Below are 24,030 nucleotides of genomic sequence, written 5' to 3'. Positions count from 1 at the left end.
CACATAATTATATCAATCAGATGCCTATCTTAGAAGTTTCTCTCCAATTTAACATACGCGCCCTCAATTTATAATGGATTAAAACCAATGGACTAGCCAAGAAGTTTTCTCTGACTATTGCCTCACTTTATTCATATGCCCAATCTCTAGATGTAAGAGGGAAATATGTCCAACTACATCAGATATCAAGAAATTGTGTCACTGTTTTCAGGTCATTGTAGACAAAGAAATTACATGTATAAATTTTGTACGTTGGCATTGTTGTATATATCAGAGTTCAAGTTTAAGTTTGTAATCAAAGCAGAGAATGCATCATTCATATTACTCTGTCTAAATCTAGTAAGTCTAGCAAGAGAGAGAGATGAGATAAGATCTACATTATTCATGTTCAGACTAGCGATAACAAAAATCTTGTAGCTATTTTTTGTTGATTTAGGGTAGCATCGGATGTGCTCTAGCCACGAAAATTGGTGGAGAGGCTAAGGCATATGAGATCTCTAATACCCAGAAAGGGTTTGGGCAGATTCTAAACAGTTTGGGAGATATTAAAATAATTAATATTTTTAAAGAAGTCCCTAAGTCTAAACTTAGGGAAAATAAAATATTAATGTAAATTAATATAAAACTGTGTTAGAATGGTCCAAAAGTCATGGATCAAGCCAGATCTTATCTTAGCCGTTGGTTAGGGACTTAATCTCGGCCATTGATTTGTCAACGAGAAAAATATAAGAGGCGGCTTGAGGGTCACTTGGAGAACACACCAACAGATAAAGATTTCGACTTTTTGGGGCTGGGTTTGCTGAGAAAGTTGAGAGAGTGATAAGAGTTGCAACTGAGGGGCAGTGAATACATAAGCAGAGAGGCAGAGATAGCATCGGGAGGATCAGCGCAGTAGTCGGAGAGAGGGACACAGAAGCAGCCAAGGGTTCACGTAGAGGCAGCCAGGGGTTGCGCAATGCCTCAGAGGGCCAGCGTGGGTGACGCAAAGGGCCAGAGCACTGACGCAATGCCTCCAGAGGCTGACGCAAGCCAAGCCAGAGTCACGCTGGGCTAGAGAGAGGCTGACACAATCCCTAGAGGCTAACGTTGGGGTTTCGTGGGGTAGATTGGAGTTGTGGAGCTACCGGAGTGTTTATCCGGGGTTTTAGCCAAAATATCTACTTCCGAGTAGAGAGGTACTACTGGCGAGATTTTTCTCCGTTGGGTGAGCTAGATTTGGCACCCAGATTGTATTCTGAAACTGCGTAATGAATCAAACCCTTAGATAGCTTCACTGGTTTTCCCACATTGGGTTTTTCGGGGACATTAGTCCAAAAACAACGGTGTCACTTGTGTGCTTGTTTCTATTTCCTTCAATTGATGATTTGTAATGTGTTGAGCATGTACTTGTATTTATTTCCAATATTTACATGGTAAATAACTTGTTAATTAACAAAACAAGTAGGTAGGAATAAATCAATAAAGTACATGAAGGGTTTCTAACGTGTCAGACTTGGAAATTCAACAATTTTCAATATTTTGTTTTACAAACGATTGTAATAAAGCACTTAAAAAAGTTCTCCAGGTTTAAGATTCACCTTATAGCAAGGTTGAAGCCATTCACCTTATAGCAAGGTTGAAGCCAAGTGGTATCATCATCTCCTGAAGTATCATACTAATGTTGCAATTTAAAAAGAGAAGCCCATTCAAACTAAGATTCTAGTATCGTTTTGAATTCAAAAAAGAACGAATTTAGATATATCATGCAGTTTCTGTTAAATCACAAATTGACCATCACACTAAAGGTTTCAAACTATTAGAAGTCCAAAATCTATTAGGAATTATCAAACAGATCGTTATAATCTGGTAGTTATTGATAAATATTAAAAATGATGCAGACAACAATTTAACCAAAAACATAATTAATGACCTTTGATAAGCAATGTCATGGAGCATCAGGATTAACTACCTTATGGAATGTGGAATGTGCATCCATATCAACTTCTGGATCATTCACTATTCCAACAAGAAAAAAGAGGATTTGATAGTACCATATCTGCAAACTAATTTATAATTTTATATAACCCAACATGATTCAAAGAAGAAAACAATGAGAAAATTGAAAGCATTACATAACATGCCGCTGCAAGGAAGTGACTATTATAGATAACAAGAGTTGAATACTTACAATACCATTATGACCGATAATATAGATAGTCTTAAGCATGATAGAAGTTCGCAGAATGCAATTAATTTGAAGCCCGTCTGTGAAGATTACGAGTATAGAAGCTGCCAACACAATACATTGTGTCATGACAATACTAACGAGACCTAGTTTTAGTTTAAAGTAAAAGATTAACACTCCTAAGAATGATAGAAGTTGGCAGAATGCAATTAATTTGAAGCTTGTCTATGAAGCTTTGCATGAAGCATAACACATTATGTATAGAAGCTCAATGATGGTCATATGCCAGCACGATACATTGTGTCGTGACAATACCAATGAGACTTAGTTTTAGTTTAAAGGCAATTATCATTTAGAACATTCTCACCTAGTTTTATATTAATACCCATTAATATTTTAATTTTCCTAAGTTTAGACTTAGGAACTCCATTAAAAATATTAATTATTTTAATATCTCTCTAACCAGGTGGAATTTCCCCAAACCATTTCTGGGTCTTGGAGATCTCATGTGATTTAGCCTCTCCACCAATTTTCATGGCTAGAGCACATCCGATGCTACCCCAAATCAACACTCCCTCTTAGCGAGGAATGTGCTCTAGTAATGCTCCACCACTGAACATCACACTGATCATCCGGCATCAATACCTGTGCGGATGCTTGGTCTGCTTCCAACATCCTCTGCACTGCTGCTTCCTGTATCGTTGCCCATGGCTCCATCACTGCCACTGCTGCTTCTTGTACTGTTGCCCATGGCTTTGTCACTGCCACTACTACATCTGTACTGTAGCTCCCTCTGCATCCTTGCTGTTGCTGGTCCTTCCTCCCAACACTGCATCTGCACTGTAGTGTTGAAATTTCTAAGTATTACCTGTTAGAATTTTTTCTGTATTCTCTGGTTTATTTCGCCTACTTGTTTAATTAGTAACAAGTTATTTAACCATATAAACATTGAAATAAACACAATACAGTCTCAACCATCTACAGATTACAAACTGAAAGAAATGAACAAACACACAAGGGACACCATTATTTTTGGACAATCTTCGCCGGAAAAACCTAGCATGGGAAAACCGATGCAACAGTTCTGAGGGTTTTATTATTAAGCATCTTTTCTTGAGTACACTTGGTGCCAAACTGGCTGAACCGACAGAGAAAATAATCTGGCAACAATACCTCTCTTCGGAAGTGGATATTTTGGAAGTTTTCTCCATGAAACCCTCTCCAGCACCTCTCTGAGGCACTGCGTCAGCCCTCTAAGGCTTTGCGCAACCTCTTTGGCCCTCTACGTCACTTCTGCAGCCTCTGCATCAATCATGCAGGCCCTCTGGGCCTCTGTGCAGTCACTGTTGGCCTCTACGTGGCTTCCTCCGGCTCTGTGACTGCCTCTTTGCCTTTGCACTGGTCTTCCGACACTATCTCTGCCTCTGTACTCACTGCCCCTCGCTGCAATACTGATCACTGGTTCAATTTCTCTTAGCAAACCCAGCTCTAGAAAATCAAACTCACTAATCACTTTGGTGTATTCTCCAACTGACCCTCAAGCCTCCTCTTATACTTTTTCTATTGAGTCTTTGTTAAAATTGGAAACTAGGGCCAAACTCCATGTGGGTCATCTTATTAATGGAAGCTGATATTTTTCTTGGATCCCTCTCATCGAGAGGGGTAGGATTGATCTAAAGATCGTCCGATTCCGATAAGTATTCATGGAGATATGAATTTATTTGTGTTATGGGACAATTCATCAAGGTTTGCCAGCAACCAAATAAACCCCACTTGTTCTCAACGTTTTAGTATAAATAAAGGTGGCCTTCAAGTCATTTTCAACACACTTGGGATCTCTTCCTCTCTACTTGTCTTTGGGTTTTAGTAGGAGAAGAGATCCTAAGGGATAACGCTGCCCTAATCTAGAGGGCAGAAGTAAGAACTGCCAGGAACTGCTGAAACAGCCGGAACTGTCGAGAACTACCAGGAACAGCCGGAACTGTCGAGAACTGTCGAGAACAGCCAGAACATCTGGAACTGGCAGAACTGTCGGAACAGCCGAAGCTGCGAGAACTATCGGGAACTGCTGGAACTGGCGGAACTGTCGGGAACTGTCGGAGCATCTATCTCTGAAGGAGAGTAGCATTCGGAGAGCAGCATGCAAAGGACAACTAACTAACATTGGGACAGTTGTATGGTACTTAACAGCAAATACACCAAGCATGCAATGTTACAACTAGCATGCAAGGGATAGCTAGCATGCAACAGCAAGCATGCTAAGGACAACAAGCATGCTAGGGACAACAAGCAAGCAAGGTGCAGCCAGAGCATAGGTCAGCACGACAACATGGTGAAGCAATGGCACATAATGCAGTACAGTGATGGGTACAGTCATGATTAATGAAGCGTGATGAGATGCAGCATAGTGATGAGTGTGCAGCATGGTGTAGCGCGGTGAGTTACAGCATGATGACGAAATGCAACACAACGATAGGTGAAGGAGTCACCTTGGAGAATCAGTTGAAGCATCATGTCTTCAACTGATCTCCTGTATCATCTTCTTAGAGATGATCTTTGCTCTTATCTAGATAAGTCAAAGTGTTGACTTCTGTTGTAAACGTACTATCTCTCTCTCTTTCTCTCTGTTGAACCATTGAAGAACATATAAGAAGAATTGATCAAGGGTTCCCCCACATTGGGGTTTGTCCCTGGCTAGCGCCACATCTTATGTCCTCTTGTATTGGCTTGTCTTCTGCGATTTATGTTTATTTTCTATCTACAGTTTACTTTAATGCTGATGTGATTGCTAATCTGGAAAAGATATTGAGCTAACAGTGAAAATTGAAATAAAGTGCTCTAAGCATTGAACATACCTAAAATTAATAGTCTTCAATGGCCGAGATTACATCTCTAATCAATGACTAAGATTAGATTTGGTTTGATCCATGCCCTTAAGAACCTTCTAACCCAGTTTTATATTAATACCCATTAATATTTTATTTTTCCTAAGTTTAGACTTACGAACTCCATTAAAAATATTAATTATTTTAATATCTCCTAAACCAGGTAGAATTTGCCCAAACCATTTCTAGGTCTTGGAGATCTGATATGCTTTAGACTCTCCACCAATTTTCATGGATAGAGCACATCTGATGCCACCCCCAATCAACACTCCCTCTTAGCGAGGAATGTGCTCTAGTAATGTTCCATATCTAAACATCACTCAGATCATACGGCATCGGTACCTATGCTGATGCTAGGCCTCCCCGCCCAACATCCTTTGCGCTGCTGCATTCTGTACTGTTGCTCATGGCTCTACCACTGCCACTGCTACATCTGTACTGCAGCTCCTCTGCATCCGTGTTGCTTCTAGTCCTTTCTCCCAACACTGCATCTGCACTGCAACCCCCTCTCATCATGCTGCATCGTGCTACTGTTACTACTACTACACTGCAACTCAGTTATTGAGAAATAAGTAACTAATCCACCCAACTACTGACATCCTTGTCAGGCTAGAAACACTCTTGATGCCGAAGCTCCCTTTGTCGCTATCTCGTACTCCCTTTGCTTCTCTGCGCTACTGCAACAACTCCATGCCTCTCGCACCGCTGAAACCCCTCTGTGCCTTCCTGCATTGTTGTAACATCCACCGTGCCTCTCACACTGTTGCAATCCCTACTGCGTTGCCAGGGACCACTCCATTGTAGCACTCTCTGTTGCTTCATCCGCATCCGTTTCTACCGACATCAGCCATCCTGCTACTGTCTCTTTAGGGCTCCCATAGCTGGATCTGATCTAAGAGTTCGGGTACCTCAAAGATCCTACCCCTTATCGCCTGTAGTCTTCCTGACTACAGCTCGATGTCTCCCCACCGCTTCTCTAGAGGTACATGAGCGCTCATGGCACAATCGTCATCCTCCTTTACCTCCTTCTCCGCCTTCGCTGGTTGTGCCTTGGAGTCAGACGCCTCTCCCTTATTCTTCTTCCTCGGACATTGGTTCACATAATGCCCCAGTTCCCCATAGTTGAAGCACTTAATCTTGGAGAGGTCCTTTTTCTTTCTCTTCCCCTGCTTGCCCCACAGATGCCAGAGCTGCATCCCCTTCCTCCTCTTTCTTGACCCAAGCTGCTTACCGCCTTGGTCAGCCGTCTAATCTCTTCTTGGTGAAAGTTTCCCATAGTTCTTCCCATACTAGAAGAATCGCTCTGCCCAAAATACTTTGGACGAATGTCTCCCACTCCTCGGATACTACGTTTAAGGCAGTCCTCACCATTAATTCCTGATCTGGCATGACCCCTATGGAAGTCAGTTGGTCCTAGATCTCCTGCAACTTGCTGAGGAAGTGATCTATCTGCTCCCCCTTCTACATCTAGTATGACCACAACTAATTCTCTAGAAGCATCTTCATCTGCACGAAAGTGCCTTGATACAACTTCGTCAAGGTGTCCCACATTTCCTTTGCCGTCTCTTTCTCGACAATATGCTGGACCACATGATCCTTGACCCCGTCAAGGATTATGCATTTCGCCTTAGCCATCGCATCCTCATACCTCTCATTTTCAGTTGGATCGACCGGGATAGCCACGACTCTCAAGGCGAAGGCCTTGATGTGATGCCTATCTAGAACGGACAGGATCCTGGCCTTCCAGATGACAAAGTTGGACGCCCTGTCCAGCCTATCCTGATCCCTCAGTCCATTCATGGCCATCTCTGCGCTCTTCTTTTCGACTCCCTCTCTGTTGGAATTTCTAAGTCTAACCGTTAGAAATTCTTCCTGTACTATCTGATTTATTTATTCTTACTTGTTAAGTTACTTAACAAGTTATTTACCATGTAAATATTGAAAATAAATACAAGTACAGTATCAACACATACAGATCATCCACTGAAGGAAACAAGCACACAAGTGACACCGTTGTTTTTGGACTAATGTCCCCGGAAAAACCCAATGCGGGAAAATCGGTGCAACTATCAGAGGGCTTTATTATTAGGTAGTTTCATAATACAATTTGGGTGCCAGAAATAGTTCAACCAACAGAGAATGGCCTCGACAGTAGTACCTCTCAGTCGGAGATACATATCAGCGCCAATCTGCCCCACGAAATCTCCCAGCATCATCCTCTAGGGTGTGCATCAACCTCTCTAGCCCAGCATCAGCCTCTGGAGCCTCTGCGTCTCCCACGCTGGCCCTTCTCAAGCTCTGCGCGGCTACTGGCTGCCTCTACGTGGCCTCTAGCTGGCTCTGCGTCAACCCTCTCCCGGATTTTGCGCTAATGCTCCCGGTACTATCTCTGCCTCTCTGCTACTGTATTCACTGCCCCTCAGCTGCAACTCTGATCACTCCTTCGATTTCCTCAGCAAGCCCTGCCCCAGAAAATCGAATTCTTGATCAACTCAATGTATTCTCCAACTGACCCTCAAGCCTCTTCTTATACTTTTCTCGTTGACAATTCAACGGCTGAGATTAAGTCCCTAATCAATGACTAAGATTAGATCTGGCTTGATCCATGACTTTTGGACCATTCTAACTCAGTTTTATATTAATTCACATTAATATTTTATTTTCCCTAAGTTTAGACTTAGGAACTCCATTAAAAATATTAATTATTTTAATAGCTCTCAAACTGGTTAGATTTTGCCAAACCATTTTTGGGTCTTGGAGATCTCATGTGCTTTAGCCTCTCCACCAATTTTCAAGGCTAGAGCACATCTGATGCTACCCAAAATCAACACTCCCTCTTAGCGAGGACTGTGCTCTAGTAATACTCCTCACTGAGTATCACCCTGATCATCTGACATCGGTCCCTATGCTGATGCTAGGCCTGCTGCCCAACATCCTCTGCACTGTTGCATCATGTACTGCTACCCATGGCCCTGCCACTACCACTGCTGCATCCGTACGACAACTCCCTCTGCATCCGTGTTGTTGCCCATGGTCCTGCCACTGCCATTGCTACATCCGCATTGCATCCCCTCTCATCATGCTGCTCATAGCACTGCCACTGCAACTTAGTTACTAAGAAGTAAGTAACTGATCTCCCAACTTTGACATCTCTGTCAAGCTAGAAACATTCCCGATGCTAAAGCTCCCTCTGTCGCTGACAAGTGCTCCCTGACCTCTACATTGCTGCATCAACTTTGTGCATCTCGCACTGCTGCCTTACGATGTCCTGGGACTCTTGCACTGTATGCCTCTCTGTCGCTCCATCTGCATCTGTCTCTACAGACATCTGCCAGTCTTGCTACTCCTCTTCGGGGCTCCCATAGCAAGGTATAATCCAAGAGGTTGGGTACCTCGAGGATCCTGCCACTCATCCCCTGTAGTCTGTCTAACTACAACTCAATGTGTCCCCACCTCTTCTCTCAAGGTGCATGAGCACTCATGGCACAGTCGTCATCAGTCTCCACTTCCTTCTCCACCTTAGCCAACGCAGTCTTGGTCTCAGAAGCCTCTCCCTTGCTCTTCTTCCTAGGACATTGGTTCGCATAATAACCCAGTTCCCCACAATGGAAGCACTTGACCTTGGAGACGTCCTTCTTTCTTTTCTCCTGCTTTCCCGCAAATGTGAGAGCCACATCTTCTTCTTCCTCCTTTTTGGTTCTGACCCCTTTTCCGTTACTCCCCGCCTTGGACACCCGTTTGATCTCTTCTTGACAAAGAGTCGTCCACAGTTCCTCCCAATCTGGAAGGCTTGTCCTGCCCAGTATGCTCTGGACAAATACCTCCCAATCCTCTGAGACTGCGTTCAATGCGGTCCTCACCATTAGTTCCTGATCCGGTGTGACCCCTATGGAAGTTAGTTGATCACAGATCTCCTTCAGTCCACCAAGGAAGACATCTATCTGCTCTCCCTTATGCATCTGATATGACTGGTTTTCAAGTAACATCCTCCTTTGCACAAAAGTATTATGGTACAATTTCTTCAGGGCCTCCCACATCTCATTTGCCGTCTCCTTCTCAGCAATGTGTAGCACCACGTGATCCTTGACACCATCAAGGATGATGCACTTTTCCCTGGCCATTGCATCCTCGTACTTGTCATTTTCAGCTGGGTCAATCGGGATTGCTATCGTTTTTAAGGTGAAGTGTTTGATGCGATACCTGTCTAGAATGGACAAGATCCTGGCCTTCCAGACTACGAAGTTTGAAGCTCTGTCCAATCTATCCTGATCTCTTATAGCCCATTCATTGCCATTTCACTCCTCCTCTTTTGACTCTTTCAGTCTCTCTACTTCCCGTTTGGAAGTTCTCGGTTTGACTCCCTCTGAGCCTCGATTTCCCTTCTGGAAATCCCTCTACCAATTCTCGACAGTGACTCCCTCCTCCTTGGTCTTGCCCTGTTAGGTACTGTTCTGACCACAGGTTCCCACCAGTTTCGCACTGCAACTTACCCACAACCTCCTATGCCCCAGCAGTCTGAAGATTAGAGCCTCTAGGCTCTGCGCAATCTCGACACCGGCACAATCTGCACCTCTTGGCTACGTAGGTCAGGTTTTCTCCTCTCTGCTTTAGCGTTGATCCTCCTCCTGGCTCGAACTGATGACGCAGGCTCTCTGCATCACCCCTTCTTGTTGCTTTCTGCTAGGAACAACTTCTGTCACTCGGGACAACTATTTCCGCTGCTACTACTCTACTCGGATGATGCCTTCAGTTATCCTGTGGTCTACAACCACGCTCTAATACCATGTTGGAATTTCTAAGTCTAACCATCAGAAATTCTTCCTGTACTATCTGTTTGATTTCTTCCTACTTGTTCAATTACTTAACAAGTTATTTACCATGTAAATACTGAAAATAAATACAAGTACAGTATCAACACATACAAATCATCAACTGAAGGAAACAAGCACACAAGTGACACCATTGTTTTTGGACTAATGTTCTCGGAAAAACCCAATGCGGGAAAACAGGTGCAACTATCAGAGGGTTTTATTATTAAGCAATTTCAGAATACAATCTGGGTGCCAGAAATAGCTCACGCAACAGAGAATGCCCTCGGCAGTAGTACCTCTCAGTCGGAGACAGATATTAGCTCCAATATGCCCCACGAAATCTCCCAGCGTTAGCCTCTAGGTTTTGCGTCAGCCTCTCTAGCCCAGCGTCAGCCTGTGGAGCCTTTGCATCTCCCATGCTGGCCCTCTTCAGGCTCTACGCAACTCCGGGCTGCCTTTGCATGGCCTCTAGCTGGCTCTACGTCAACCCTCTCCCGGCTTTTGCACTGATGCTCCCGGTACTATCTCTGCCTCTCTGCTACTGTATTCACTACCCCTTCGCTGCAACTTTGATCACTCCTTCGATTTCCTCAGCAAGCCCTGCCCCAGAAAATCGAATTCTTGATCAACTCAATGTGTTTTCCAACTGACCCTTAAGGCTCTTCTTATACGTTTCTCGTTTACAATTCAACGACCGAGATTAAGTCTCTAATCAATGACTAAGATTAGATCTGGCTTGATCCATGACTCTTGGACCATTCTAACTCAGTTTTATATTAATTCACATTAATATTTTATTTTCCCTAAGTTTAGACTTAGAGACTCCATTAAAAATATTAATTATTTTAATATCTCTCAAACTAGTTAGATTCTTCCCAACCATTTCTAGGTCTTGGAGATCTCATGTGTTTTAGCCTCTCCATCAATTTTCAAGGCTAGAGCACATTCGCTGCTACCCCAAATCAACACTTTGAGTCTCTACTTCCCTCTCGGAAGTTCTCTGCTAGAATCCCTATGAGTCTCGATTTCCCTCCTGGAAATCCTCCTGCAAATAGTCGAATCGCACCTCTCTGATCCCCTATGCTCCTACAACACTGATCTGGATTTCTTGGCTAGAAATCTGCCTAGGTAGCGACTCCCTCTACCTTGGTTCTATCCCGTTAGGTACTGTTCTGCCTCGACAACAACAACACCCCACCAACTTCACTCTCTGCAATCTTCCCACAGCTTCCTATGTCCAAGTAACTGAAGAACTGAGCGTCTAGGCTCTACGCAATCCCGATAGTGGCTGAATTTCTCCACTAGCCAATTGCGTCACTCCTACTTGGCTGAGCAGGATGACGTGGTTCTTCGTGAGCCTCTTTTTCCTCTCACTGCTACTACGCTAGCCCCTTCTCTGGCTCGAACTGATGACGCAGGCCCTCTGCATCACCTCTTCTTTGCTTCTTTCAGCTAAGGAACAACTTCTGTCACTCAGGACAACTGTTTCTATTGCAAATTCTTTGATTCAGCGGGTGCCTTCAGCTCTCCTATGATCTGCAACACTCTCGTACCATGTTGAAATTTCTAAGTATTACCTGTTAGAAATTTTTCTGTATTCTCTGGTTTATTTCACCTACTTGTTTAATTACAAACAAGTTATTTAACCATATAAACACTGAAATAAACACAATACAGTCTCAACCATCTACAAATCAACAACTGAAAGAAATGAACAAACACACAAGGGACACCGTTATTTTTGGACAATCGTCCCCGAAAAAACCAACTTGGGAAAACCGGTGCAACAATTCTGAGGATTTTGTTATTAAGCAGCTTATCTTGAGTACATTGGGTGCCAAACTGGCTCACTCGATAGAGAAAATAATTCGAAAGTAATACCTCTCTTCGGAAGCAAATATTCTGAAAGTTTGCTCCACGAAACCCTCTCTAGCACCTCTTTGAGGCACTGCGTTAGCCCTCTAAGGCTTTGCGTAGCGTCTCTGGCCCTTTGCGTCACTTCTGAGCCTCTGCATCAATCACGCATGCCCTCTGGGCCTCTACGTGGCTTTCTTTGGCTTTGCGTCTACCTCTCTGCCTCTGCACTGGTCTTCCAGCACTATTTCTCTTAGCAAACCCCGCTCTAGAAAATCGAACTCACTAATACACTTTGTTGTATTCTCCAACTGACCCTTAAGCCTCCTCTTATAATTTTTCTATTGAGTCTTCAACGACCGAGATTACATCTCTAATCAATGACTAAGATTAGGTTTTATATTAATACCCATTAATATTTATTTTTCCTAAGTTTAGACTTAGGAACTCCATTAAAAATATTAATTATTTTAATATCTCCTAAACCGGGTAGAATCTGTCCAAACCATTTTTGGGTCTTGGAGATCTCATGTGCTTTAGCCTCTCCACCAATTTTCATGGATAGAGCACATCCGATGCTACCCCAAATCAACACTCCCTCTTAGCGAGGAATGTGCTCTAGTAATGTTCCACATCTGAACATCACTCAGATCATAAGGCATCGGTACCTGTGCTGATGCTAGGCCTCCCCACCCAACATCTCTAATGCTACCCCAAATCAACATGCAGCTCTCTCTCATCATGTTGCATCATGCTGCCCATCGCACTACCACTGCTAATTGTTGCACTGCAACTCAGTTACTGAGACGTAAGTAACTGATCTACCCAACCACTGACTTCCTTGTCAGGTTAGAAGCCCCGTGATGTTGAAGCTACCTCTGTTGCTATCCTGTGCTCCCTTTGTTGCCTCTATATTGCTGCAACATCACTGTGCCTTCCTGCATTGCTGCAATCACCTCTGTGCCTCTCGCTCTGTTGCAATCCCCACTGTGTTGCCAGGGATCCCTACACTCTAGCACTGCCTTGTCGCTCCATCCGCATCTGCTTCTGCCAACATCCGTCATCTTCCTACTGTCTCTCGAGGCTCCCATAGCCGGATATGATCCGAGAGTTTGGGTACCTCAAGGATCCTGCCCCTCATCTTTTGTAGTCCTCTTGACTACAGCTCCATGTCTCCCCACCTCTTCTCTAGAGGTGCATGAACACTCATGGCAACATCCACTGCCATCTCAGCTCCTTTTCTTGGACTCCTTCTGAGTCTCAACTTCCCTCCTGGAAGTTCTCTCCTAGACTCCCTCTGAGTCTCGATTTCCCTCCTGGAAATCCTCCTACCAACTGTCGAACTGCTCCTCTCTGATCCTCTTTGCACCTGCAACACGGATCTGGATTTCTTGGCTAGAAATCCCTCAAGGCAACGACTCCCTCTACCTTGGTTCTGTCCCATTAGGTACTATTCTGCTTCGACAGCAACAACACCCCACCAGCTTCCCAATCCACAATCTGCCCACAACTCCCTAGGCCCCAGTAGTTGAAGAAACCGAGCCTCTTAGCTCTGCGCAATGCCGGTGAGACTGAATCGCTCCTCTGGCCAACTGCATTAAGCCTACCTAACTGAGTAGGATGACATGGCTCTTCGCGAGCCTCTTCTGCCTCTCTTTGCCTCTGCACTGGCCCTCTCTTTGGCTCGAAATGATGATGCAGGACCTCTGCGTCTCTCCTCTGTTGCTTTCTACTTAGGAACAACTCTATCTCTCGGGACAGTTGTCTCTGCTGCAAATTTTCTGATTTTGTTGGTGCCTTCAGTGCTCCTGTGATCTGCAACCCTTTGATACCATGCTGAAATTTCTAACACATCAAAAATTCTTCTGGCATTATCTGGTTTATTTCACCTACTTGTTTATTCCTTAACAAGTTATTTAACCATATAAATACTGAAAATAAACACAAATGCAATCTCAACTCATCTACAGATCATCAACTGAAATAACAGACAAACACACAAGGGGCACCGTTATTTTTGGACAATCGTCCCTGGAAAAATCCAACTTGGGAAAACCGGTGCAGCAGTTTTGAGAGTTTTATTATTAAGCAGCTTTCTTGAGTACAAGTAGGGTGCCAAACTGGCTCACCCAACAGAAATATCTATCTGGCAGTAATACCTCTCTTCGGAAGCAGATATTCAACAAGTCTACTCCACAAAAATCCTTCCAACGCTTCTCAGAGGCTCTGCGTCAGCCCTCCTGGCCTCTACGTCACTCTGGAACCCTTTGCATCAACCCTCTAATGCTCTGCGTTGACTCTCCGGCCTTCTGCGTCACCCACGCAGGCCCTGTTAGCCTCTACGCAATCCCTCTGGCCCTCTGTGTGGCTCCTACTGGCTCTTCGTAGCCTCCCCAGTCACTGTGCTGGCCCTCCAGCACTATCTCTGCCTCTCTGCTATGCACTCACTGCCCCTCGCTGCAACTTAGACCACTAGTTCAAATTTCTCAGCAAACCCTGCTTCAGAAATCGAACTGACTGGCCTCTCCTGGTGTATCTCCAACTGAACCTCAAGCCTCCTCTTATACTTTTCCTGTTGAGTCTTCAACGGCCGAGATTAAGTCTCTAATCAACAGCTAAGATTAGATTTGGCTTTATCCAGACATTTAGAACATTCTCACCCAGTTTTATATTAATACCCATTAATATTTAATTTTCCTAAGTTTAGACTTAGGAACTTCATTAAAAATATAAATTATTTTAATCTCTCACTAACCGGGTGGAATTTCCCCGAACCATTTCTAGGTCTTGAATATCTCATGTGCTTTAGCCTCTCAACGAATTTTCATGGCTAGAGCAAATTAGATGCTATCCCAAATCAACATTAATCATAGACACAAAATAAAAAAACTTATATCAATCATTCATTAACATATAACATTCATTCATTCATCATTAAAAAAAATATGTGATTTTGTAAATAAAGAAACATACAACAATCATTCATTAACATATAATCAACATTAATCATAAACACAAAATAAAGAAACATATATCAATCATTCATTAACATATAACATTCATTCATTCATCATAAAAAAACATATGTGATTTTGTAAATAAAGAAACATACAACAATCATTCATTAACATATAACATTTATTCATTTATGATTTTGTAAATAAAGAAACATACGACAATCATTCATTAACATATAAAATTCATTCATTTATTAATCATAGACACAAAATAATTCATCTCAATAAATTTTATCATCAAAAATATGTTTTCATAATATGAACATGATGGACAGATGCCCTAAGCAGATAAAGGATTGGCTGAGATTTGGTATAGGCACTGCAAGTAGTGAACTGATGGACGAAGTTATAAATGCAGGTCGACTAGGACTATGCAGGAACAGTCTACCCTCCCAGCGCAATTAAGGCACTGCGTCATTTACTCTTTGTACATAAATGAAGTTAAGACTTGGAATTCCATTCTGTCGGAGATAGGTTATGTAGAGACAAATAGGTTACACTTGGTGGGAAAATTTTCCTTTATTCTTGTTGCCTGTGGACACTTACATTTCCTCTGACAATAGTTATCATAGTCTTGATGGCTTGTTTTGTATCTTCACTTGCAATTGGTGTTCTTGAGATGGTACTTGAGTTGCTAATTCAATTTATGCAGTTTTTTGCCAGCCCCTTGTGTATCCAAATTGAGTTTCTACACAATAATGCATGTGATTTATCTCTGGCTTAGAATCATTTAGAGAATATTGTGGTCAACATTGATTGTGTGCTCTGAGTGCAGCTGCTTTTGTTGATATATTGTTTTGCAGTTTCTTCTCTTATAGGTTTTGGCACTGTTGATTTCTTGACAGTGTTTTCTCTCACCTAAGCCTAAATTTTAGTACCTAATAAGAAACTTGAGGAAGGGAGATACGTCAAACCTAGAAGCACAACATTATGTGACATTACCGAAGACTCTACCTCAAGAGTCAAGATGTCCCATGTAGTCACAAAATAAAAATTAGCATTTGGTCATTAAGTACATGAAAACATGTCAGGAAACCTTCCTATTTGCCGTGTTTGAGTTTTGCATGGGAAAATGTTACTTATGTAATCATCAGGTTTTTACATAAACCTTAAGTGGATGTCAACCAGAATTGGTCAAAACAAGATCTTCTAATGTTTTTCTCTGTAATTGTTTCTCTTTTAATATGGTTAGAGCAAACTGTCAGTTTACAATTATTTAATAAGAGATCTACCATCATGATGACACCTTAGTTCCCATTTGAACTCTATGGTACCCCAGAATAACTTATCACCATTTGGACTAGAGTAAACTAACTTTGATACTGTCTCAAACAGCAATGCTTGCAGGTTCAAAGTTGAAACTATACCGTCCAAAAATATATGGTAGTTTAGCATCATAGTTGAAACTACAATTTGAGTGTTGGCCAACTTGTAGCCATTCATAGCTTTTGGTCCCAATTCTTATTACATTGAGAAAAAAATCATTTGACAAGTTCAATTGATTATGGCTGCAATGTGCTTGAAACCTAATGATATGTCTCAAGCATGTCAAAACGTGTTATCATTGTGTCAAAATATTTTTTGATTGTCCTAAAGATGCTGAAGTTGTGTGGCATGCCCAGATAAGGATTGGAAAATTTTGCATTGCAGAACAATTCCAAGAATTTTGTAACTTGTTAAAATGTCTCCAGCATCACTCTATGACCCCATGTAGAAAACAAGGTTTTGATGTTTGTAAAATTTTATGATGTGTGTGAGCTTTGGCCATTTGCACTAAAGAAAGGAAGGTTTGAAAAACTGCTGGTTACCCAAACTGCATTTTGAGCATCTTTTCACACACGCATACACATATTTTTATGGAAAACTTCTTCTGGGAAACCCTGCAAGCATTTTTTCACATTAATTTTGTGGATGGTGCTTGGGGTAAATGCTGATGTATTCCTAATCTGAAGGGACCTAGGTGGATTTGACCTCATGACCTCCTTAGCTAATATGGCTTCTGCATTGCAAGTCAAACCACTCAACTAACCCTCGGGACTGGAAATACTTCATATATGTGTGTGTCTTATTTTTAATCTAAATGTAGAGCTAGTGACCATATAAGCAAACATTTTTTATGTGCAACATTTCCAACGAGGTTGGATTCTAGGATTCCTTTCCTTTTTCACTCCCAAAAATAAATTAAAAGAGCACAAACAGGGATCCCAATCTATGACAAAACTATGATGTACACCAAAATATAGCAATATAGAATCTAGATTTAAAACTAAATGCAAAATCTGAAATCATTTCATAAAGAAAATCATCAAGGGGAAGCTAATGAGGTTACGGATGAATATAATCACAACTAACTTAGTAAGATTAACAGGTAATTCTTCTTGTGATCAAAGCTTTGGCTTGGAGTACTAACATGATCTATTAACACATGGCCAGCTAAGTATACAGAAAAGTAAGTTTTTTGGTAATTCTTCTTGTGATCAAAGCTTTGGGTTGGACTACTAACATGATCTATTAACACATGGCCAACTAAGTATACAGAAAAGTAAGTGTTTTAGTATTCTGTAGTATTTTATGACTATGAATTTCTAACAAATGAAGCAAAACTACCTGATTGGTCAAACAGGGCTCTCAACCTCTTAGTAGTTCAAATTCATTTCTTGATACTCATCTTCCTTTGTGGCAGGTATCTTGATGTTGGACGAGCCATTGTTGTCAGTTTACAATATGCTGCACAATGCCCTTGTGGATATTGTCACATAGCAGATGTAGAATCCCACCAACAAGATGATCACATGGAAAGCTTTTTCCTTGCTGAAACAGTATGGCTCATGATGAGTGGATGTGTGTAGTGTTAATAGTATGTTGCACTTCCTCAGCGTTTATTTATGCCTTGTTTTCTTTATGCATTTTGCATCCATGGAACCTTTGTAGTGAAATAGAGCTATTAACTCATTACAGTGGTACAAAAGATATCAACTTCACAGTTAAAAATTTTCAAATTGGAAAAGGCAATGCTTACATGTGTTGACCAAGAGCATCCATCAAAAAGTAGGGGTCCTTCAAGGTAGTTATTGGCAAGCTAGCCAAAATGAGAGCAAATCTATGAACCAATAGAAAATCTTAAAGGGTTGATCAATCCTCAATGGTAATTGGTCTCCATTGGCTAATCTTGTTTGGAGGAATGTCTATAATAACATAAACATAGTTACTTTTGATGAGACACGAAAGAATGAGTAGAGGATAGCCAACAAGGTCAAAGCCCTAATAATTGAATCAATACTTTTAACGAGAAGGGAAAGAATGAGTAGAGGATAGCCAACAAGATCAAAACCCTCATAATTAAATCAATACTTTTAATGAGAAGAAATAATGAGTAAAGGATAGCCAACAAGGTCAAATCCTTACTAATTGAATCAATAGAAACTATGAGGAAAGAATAGAAATCAATCAATTACGATGAAGAAAGAATGGCTCAATTAATAAGAATTAGTGAATTAGATAAATCTAGAAAATCTTGTAGAGAAAATTTCCTTTCTCCCAATAATCCTCAAAAGAAACAAAGCCTCCTCAAAAGAAACAAAGCCTCATATTTATTTGATGGCACTTAATTGTGAGAACAGCTTGGTTGGACCACGTTAGACTCACTCAATTCAACCTCTTCTTGGCATGTCAAAATGAATGTATGTATTTATATTTTGTACTTGCCATGTCTTTTGCAATATCTTCTCGATCCAAATCAAATTCTTGGCTCTTTTGCCTCACCATTTTTTTGTCAATTTCAAGCCTAGTTACTTTAAATGCTCATTTCAATTAGGCATTGTCACAGCAACCATGACGATTGAGGGACTCTCTACAGCTTTGTATAGATTGAGAAGGACACTAGACCATGGCATTTACAAGGTTGACATTTATGGAGACTCAAATTTAATTTTAATCTTTTTGGCAAGATATTAGCTCCTTTCCAACCAAGATTGATTGACATATTGGACTGAGATATTAGCTCCTTGCCAACCAAGACTCATTGACTTATTGGACCGAGATATTAACTCTTTGCCAACCAAGACTGATTGACTTATTGAACAAGACATGGCAGATTGTGAAACATGAATACTTTTGAGGATGTCTACATACAACATGTTGACAAGATTTGGAATCATGTAACTAATAGGCACACAAAAGAAGCAAAGGAATTGCACAATGAAGTTTGAACAGATGGATACATTTAGACAACAACCCTTGACCATTCTGAGAAGGTTGAAGAGGAAGCACGTAATTAAGAAATTGATTTAAAAAACAAATTTCTTGTCCTAATTTGAGTTAGACATACGTTACAACACCCTTGTTCATTTTTTGGAAATGTTGTGGACAATATTACAACACTGTGGGTTCACTCATCAACACCCTACTTAATACTCTAAACTATCAGAAAGTACACTAGAGACAATTACGCTATTTCTATAAACCAAGAAGGTAACAAGTGCTATGTTAACTATATCATTACAACAATCACAGGATATGTCAATGTGCTAAATCAATCAATCATTCCAAAATTTCATGTGAAACACAGCGAACTAATATCCAATCACACAAAAAGACACCATGAGCATGTGAAACCAATGTGGAAAAAGCCGACCTTGGGAATAAATTGGCAAGGGTCTAGAAATTGAAAAAGTCTTTAAAGTCGGGAGGTTTTTGAAAAAATTGGCAAAACTCAAAATTTAAAAAAATACAAAAATATTAATTTAAAAATAAAAAAATAAATGCATTTCAACATAAATATGAAAAAAAAATCTAATATATAATATGTATAAGAAGTCTAGTGCTACATCACATATCAAAATAGTGAATCAAGTCTTGAACCCTGACTCAGTCTCAACTCTCATGAGTCAAAATATCAACAAAAAATATAATAAACGTATATCATGAGTCATCTACATGTCATAAAGTAATCAGTCACTGAGATCCTCTGCCCCTTTTACGGGAAAAGGAGGTGGCCTCTGTCCTCTGCTGCTACCCATACTAGATGGTGTCACCTCCTCCTCCTCAGAGAGAGAGAAATTAAAATACATACCTGGCAGCAACAAATGTTGAATTTTCTAAGTCTATTCGTTAGAAAATTAATCTATATTCTGCTGATCTATTTCTTCTACTTGTTTAAAAATCGAACAAGTTATTTAATGCATTAAATACCGAAATAAACACAAGACAATCACAACATCTAAAGATCATTAACTGAAAGAAAACAAGCACACAAGTGACACCGTTATTTTAGACCAATGTCCCCGGAAAAACCCAATGCAGGAAAACCGTTGCTGCTATTCTGAGGGTTATATTATTATGCAGTCTATCGGAGTACAACAGGGTGCCTAATCTAGCTCACTCGACAGAGAAAAATACACAGCAACAACACCTCTATATCCAAAAACAGGTATTCAGAAAACTTGTCCCACGAAACCCTCTCCGGCACAACTGAAGCTCAGCGTTGGCCCTTCTGGGCTCTGCGTCAGCCTCCTATTGACCTGCGTCAACCCTAGGACCCTTTGTGTCAACCCTCTGAGGCACTGTGCAGGCCTCTGCATCACTCCCTCTGCCCTCTACATGGATGACGCAGTCTCTCTGGGCTCTGTGTATCCTGAACTGACTGTGGATTTCGCTCTCTCTGCTTCTGTGCTGGTCTCCTAGTATTGTCCCTGCATCTCTACCTCGTACTTGTTAGTGTCGGTCATGATGCCCTCCATCAGTGATCAAAAAATCTCTTTGCATATGCATAAGTAGGTGTCTCATCATGTCAGTTTTGCATTCCATTAGGCATGCCATAAAACTGATGGAGGAGCTGGTCCTTGTTCCCTTCTTGGCTTTGCTGGATCAGGTCATATCCGTTAATGAACTTGTGTCACGCTTGTTTTGTTTTGTCTTGAAATCCAAAGCCTTAGGTCTAGGGTTTCAGTCAAATGTCATTGCAAGATCATGAGTCAGAGGTCCATGAGTCCCCAGCAAGCCAGAAGGAAGTATGTAAATATGTTTCATTGATATTTTTCATCATGTACAGCTTATTTATACCTTGGATTTAAAACCCCTGTTTTTAAAGCCAAAGTCATGTCAATTTTGTAAAGCAATAAGGAAATTTCAAAAATTCTTCAAAATGCCGGCAATAACCCTGGTCTCCTCCCTAGAGTCCATCAGATGGTCTACCTGCAAAAAGAACGGAGCTAAAACACCCAAAAGATCAAATTCAGAACAAAGGAAAACTCAAAACAGTGTTAAAAGAAAGTGTCAAGGCAAAACATTAGAAAGTGGGTTTGGTAAGTAATTTTTTTTTAAATTGAGCTTATAAAGAGTCAAATTCCCTCTCAATACCCTCATTGTGCATCCAAAGAGCTTGCAAGAAGAAGTGAGAGGGCGAAGAGGCGAAAGGAGGCAAAGTGCAGAGAAATTGAACCAATTTCAGGTGCGCTACCCGTCAGAGGTTGTGCGCTACGTGTTGGGCTGTGCGCTACCCGTCAGGCGCCTCCCAGCAGTGGTAATTTGTAACGGGCGCTACGTGTCAGGCTGTGCGCTACCCGTTGAGTGCCCTGCGCTACTCGTCAAGCTGTTAACACCAAAACCGCCCCAAATTTTGTCCAATCGCCCTCTAAGTTGCAAAATCGACCGAGGTAGGGTCTATACACTTGATGAATTGATGAATGGTGAATGATGAGCTTTCATTTATATGTTTTATCACTAAGAATGCAAAGAAAATAGATTTTGGTGATTGCTTGTCAATGTAGGCATAATGCTAGGGTTTGGTGTTTTCTTTTCAAGGTTTTAATTTCCCATTTATGCTCCCTCCATGTTTCCCCATTGATTTCACAATTGTCATCATATGTCTCTATCTTATCTTATTTGCAAAGAATATGAAATTTTCCTCCTTCCAAGTATCAAACCCTACCCCTCCCTAAACACATTCCCAAAACCCTAAATACCCTCCATTGTGATGTAAAAACACACACAGCAAAAAGAACAAAATGCTATGAAAGAAAAACAAAATGATTATGTAAAAAAAAAAGAAAGCAATATGATGATAAAATGCCAAAACAAAAAATAAAGAAAATGTGGCTGTGTATATAAACAAAAGCAAAGGAAATATTGCTATGTATATTTGATCAAAAGTAATGTTGTTGTGGTCCTAAAAAGCAAAAACCATGTTTTCCCTTTTATCCCCTAATATCCTTGTCAATAAAACCCCTTTTCCCTTTTGACAAAATGTCAATGAAGCCCTTTTCCCCTAGCCTCAAATGTACATGAACCCCTTTGAAAAAACAGAGTGTGCCTTATGATGTACATTGAAAGACAGAAATCAAATGAGCGAGTTATCTATGCTGTCCCATTCCCCTGTTGAGCATACATGTCATTTCCCTTGGTTATTATTATCCATGTTACCCTAATAAAAACATTTCTTTGCAAATGATTTCCCGCTGATTAAGATGAGATTATATGTTTGACAGTTTATGAATTGTCCCTTGAAAATTCCTTGTTTTCATATGTTTCCCTTTCCTTGTTAAAAAAATCCCCTCCCCTAACATTTCCTTCATGATTTTTTCCCCTTGAAAACAGCATACAACTCAGCATTTTTGCAGGCAAGGGCAGCAGTTTACTTTGTCTATTTTCTCCACTTTGCTCAAAAGCACCATGTCAACCACCGAGACCTATGAGCAAGGTGATGACCAGTCTTCTTCTACAGAGGTTGAGGTACAGCGGAGGCCTCGTAGAGGGGGCAAAGGTGGTCGTCCTAAGAGAGAGGAACCCACCTCATTGGCAGAATTGCAGGCCTGTCCTTTGGCAGTGAGTTGCTTTCGGTATATGTCATGTTTTCAGTTTTGCGAGAGGCTTGCTCAGGTCCAGCACCACAGGGAGTTGGCCCGATTATTTGTTTTGCACCTTCATGATGGGCAGGTCACTCTGGCAGGTGTGAACTTTGTGTTGTCTCCGGAAGTGATTTCAGAGGCTACTGGGATACCAAATGTGGGTGAGGTGTGGCCTAAGCGCAAAGTGTTGGATTATGTTCATTTTGAGCCATATGTCATGCCAGCCTTCATGAGACACTTGTCGGGGGTTTTTCCTTTCAGATTTCTCTGGAGGGAGTATGCTCCGATCTTGAGACTCATCATGCGTTACTTTACATGTGAGGGCAGGTTTTCACTGGTGTACTCTTATCACATCCGTCTGTTGATGCACTTCACCCGAGTGAGGATGATGAACATCCCAGTTTTCTTCTTCCAGAATATTCAGAGGATGGTGCCTATATTACAGAGGAAGACCCCAACCCAGCAGTTTACGAGTTTATATCACTTTGGTCTCATCCAGCTCATTGTTTCCCATCAGCTGAGCCAGCAGGGCATTCCATGGGAAGAGTTCATCTCTCATGAATTCTTCACAGCGCCACCACAGCCACAGCCTGAGCCAGAGGTCATTTATGAGGAGGGAGGTCCATCTCACCAGCCAGAGATCACTGTTCCGAGACATGTAGCTTCCTCACCTCGGGTCACCTATCAGAAAGGCCCAAGGGCCTTGTTTGCAGCAGCTCGGCGAGTACTTTCTCCACAGCAGGTGGAAGGGGTCTCGCCTTCATCTTCAGATCAGCGAGTGTTATCTCCACATCAGGTGGAAGGGGCCTCGCTTTCTTCATCAGCACAGGAACTGCAGAGGGGCAAAGAGCCCATGATTCATGAGGATCCAGTGATTGATCTCGAGGCCAGTTCTCCTAGCCAAGAGGCGAAGGAGATCATTCAGCATCTTAGGGCTGAAAATGATGTTTTACAGAGGAGACTTGAGGGTGCCCAATGGACCATCACCTACCTGGAGCAGCGGAACAAACAGTTAGAGGAGGAGAAAGTACTTGATGAGTTATGGAAGATTCGTACTGACCGAGTCCTGAACCGAAGAAGACCCGGTGATCTATTGCCTGCTGAGAGAGAATCCATGCTCATCCGGGTCAATGCACACTTGGAGAGGTTGTTGGCTAAGGCCAACCAAGAGAAGAAGCTACTGAGAAACATGAAAAATAATTATTGGGCAAGGATGCATGTTTGCAAGGCGAAGATGAAAATATTCCAAAGAAGGTTGACCGAAGCTCTTGGGAAGAAGAAGAAGGCCAACCCACTCTGTATCTTGGCTGAGGCCTCTCTCACTCACCATGATACTCATTAGCCTCTTCCTAGCAGCTAGCACAAGAAATTTTGAAAGTTTTGAGGCATTTTTGGCATTTTTGGGAAATTGACAGGTTTTGGCCTTTTAACGGGTAGCGCCCCGTGCGCTACCCT

The 24,030-nt window shown here is 41.7% G+C and overlaps 1 pseudogene; it reads right to left on the bottom strand.

Moving 5' to 3' along the window:
* The window catches only part of LOC149260603 (protein DETOXIFICATION 36-like), a 142,587-nt pseudogene that overhangs the window by 10,170 nt on the left and 108,387 nt on the right, over nt 1–24,030 (bottom strand).

This window comes from Pinus tabuliformis, chromosome 6 (assembly GCF_031772625.1).
Source record: "Pinus tabuliformis cultivar Carrire ecotype Pingquan chromosome 6, CPIR1, whole genome shotgun sequence".
NCBI lineage: Eukaryota > Viridiplantae > Streptophyta > Pinopsida > Pinales > Pinaceae > Pinus > Pinus tabuliformis.
This window is presented reverse-complemented; position numbering and strand designations above follow the sequence as displayed.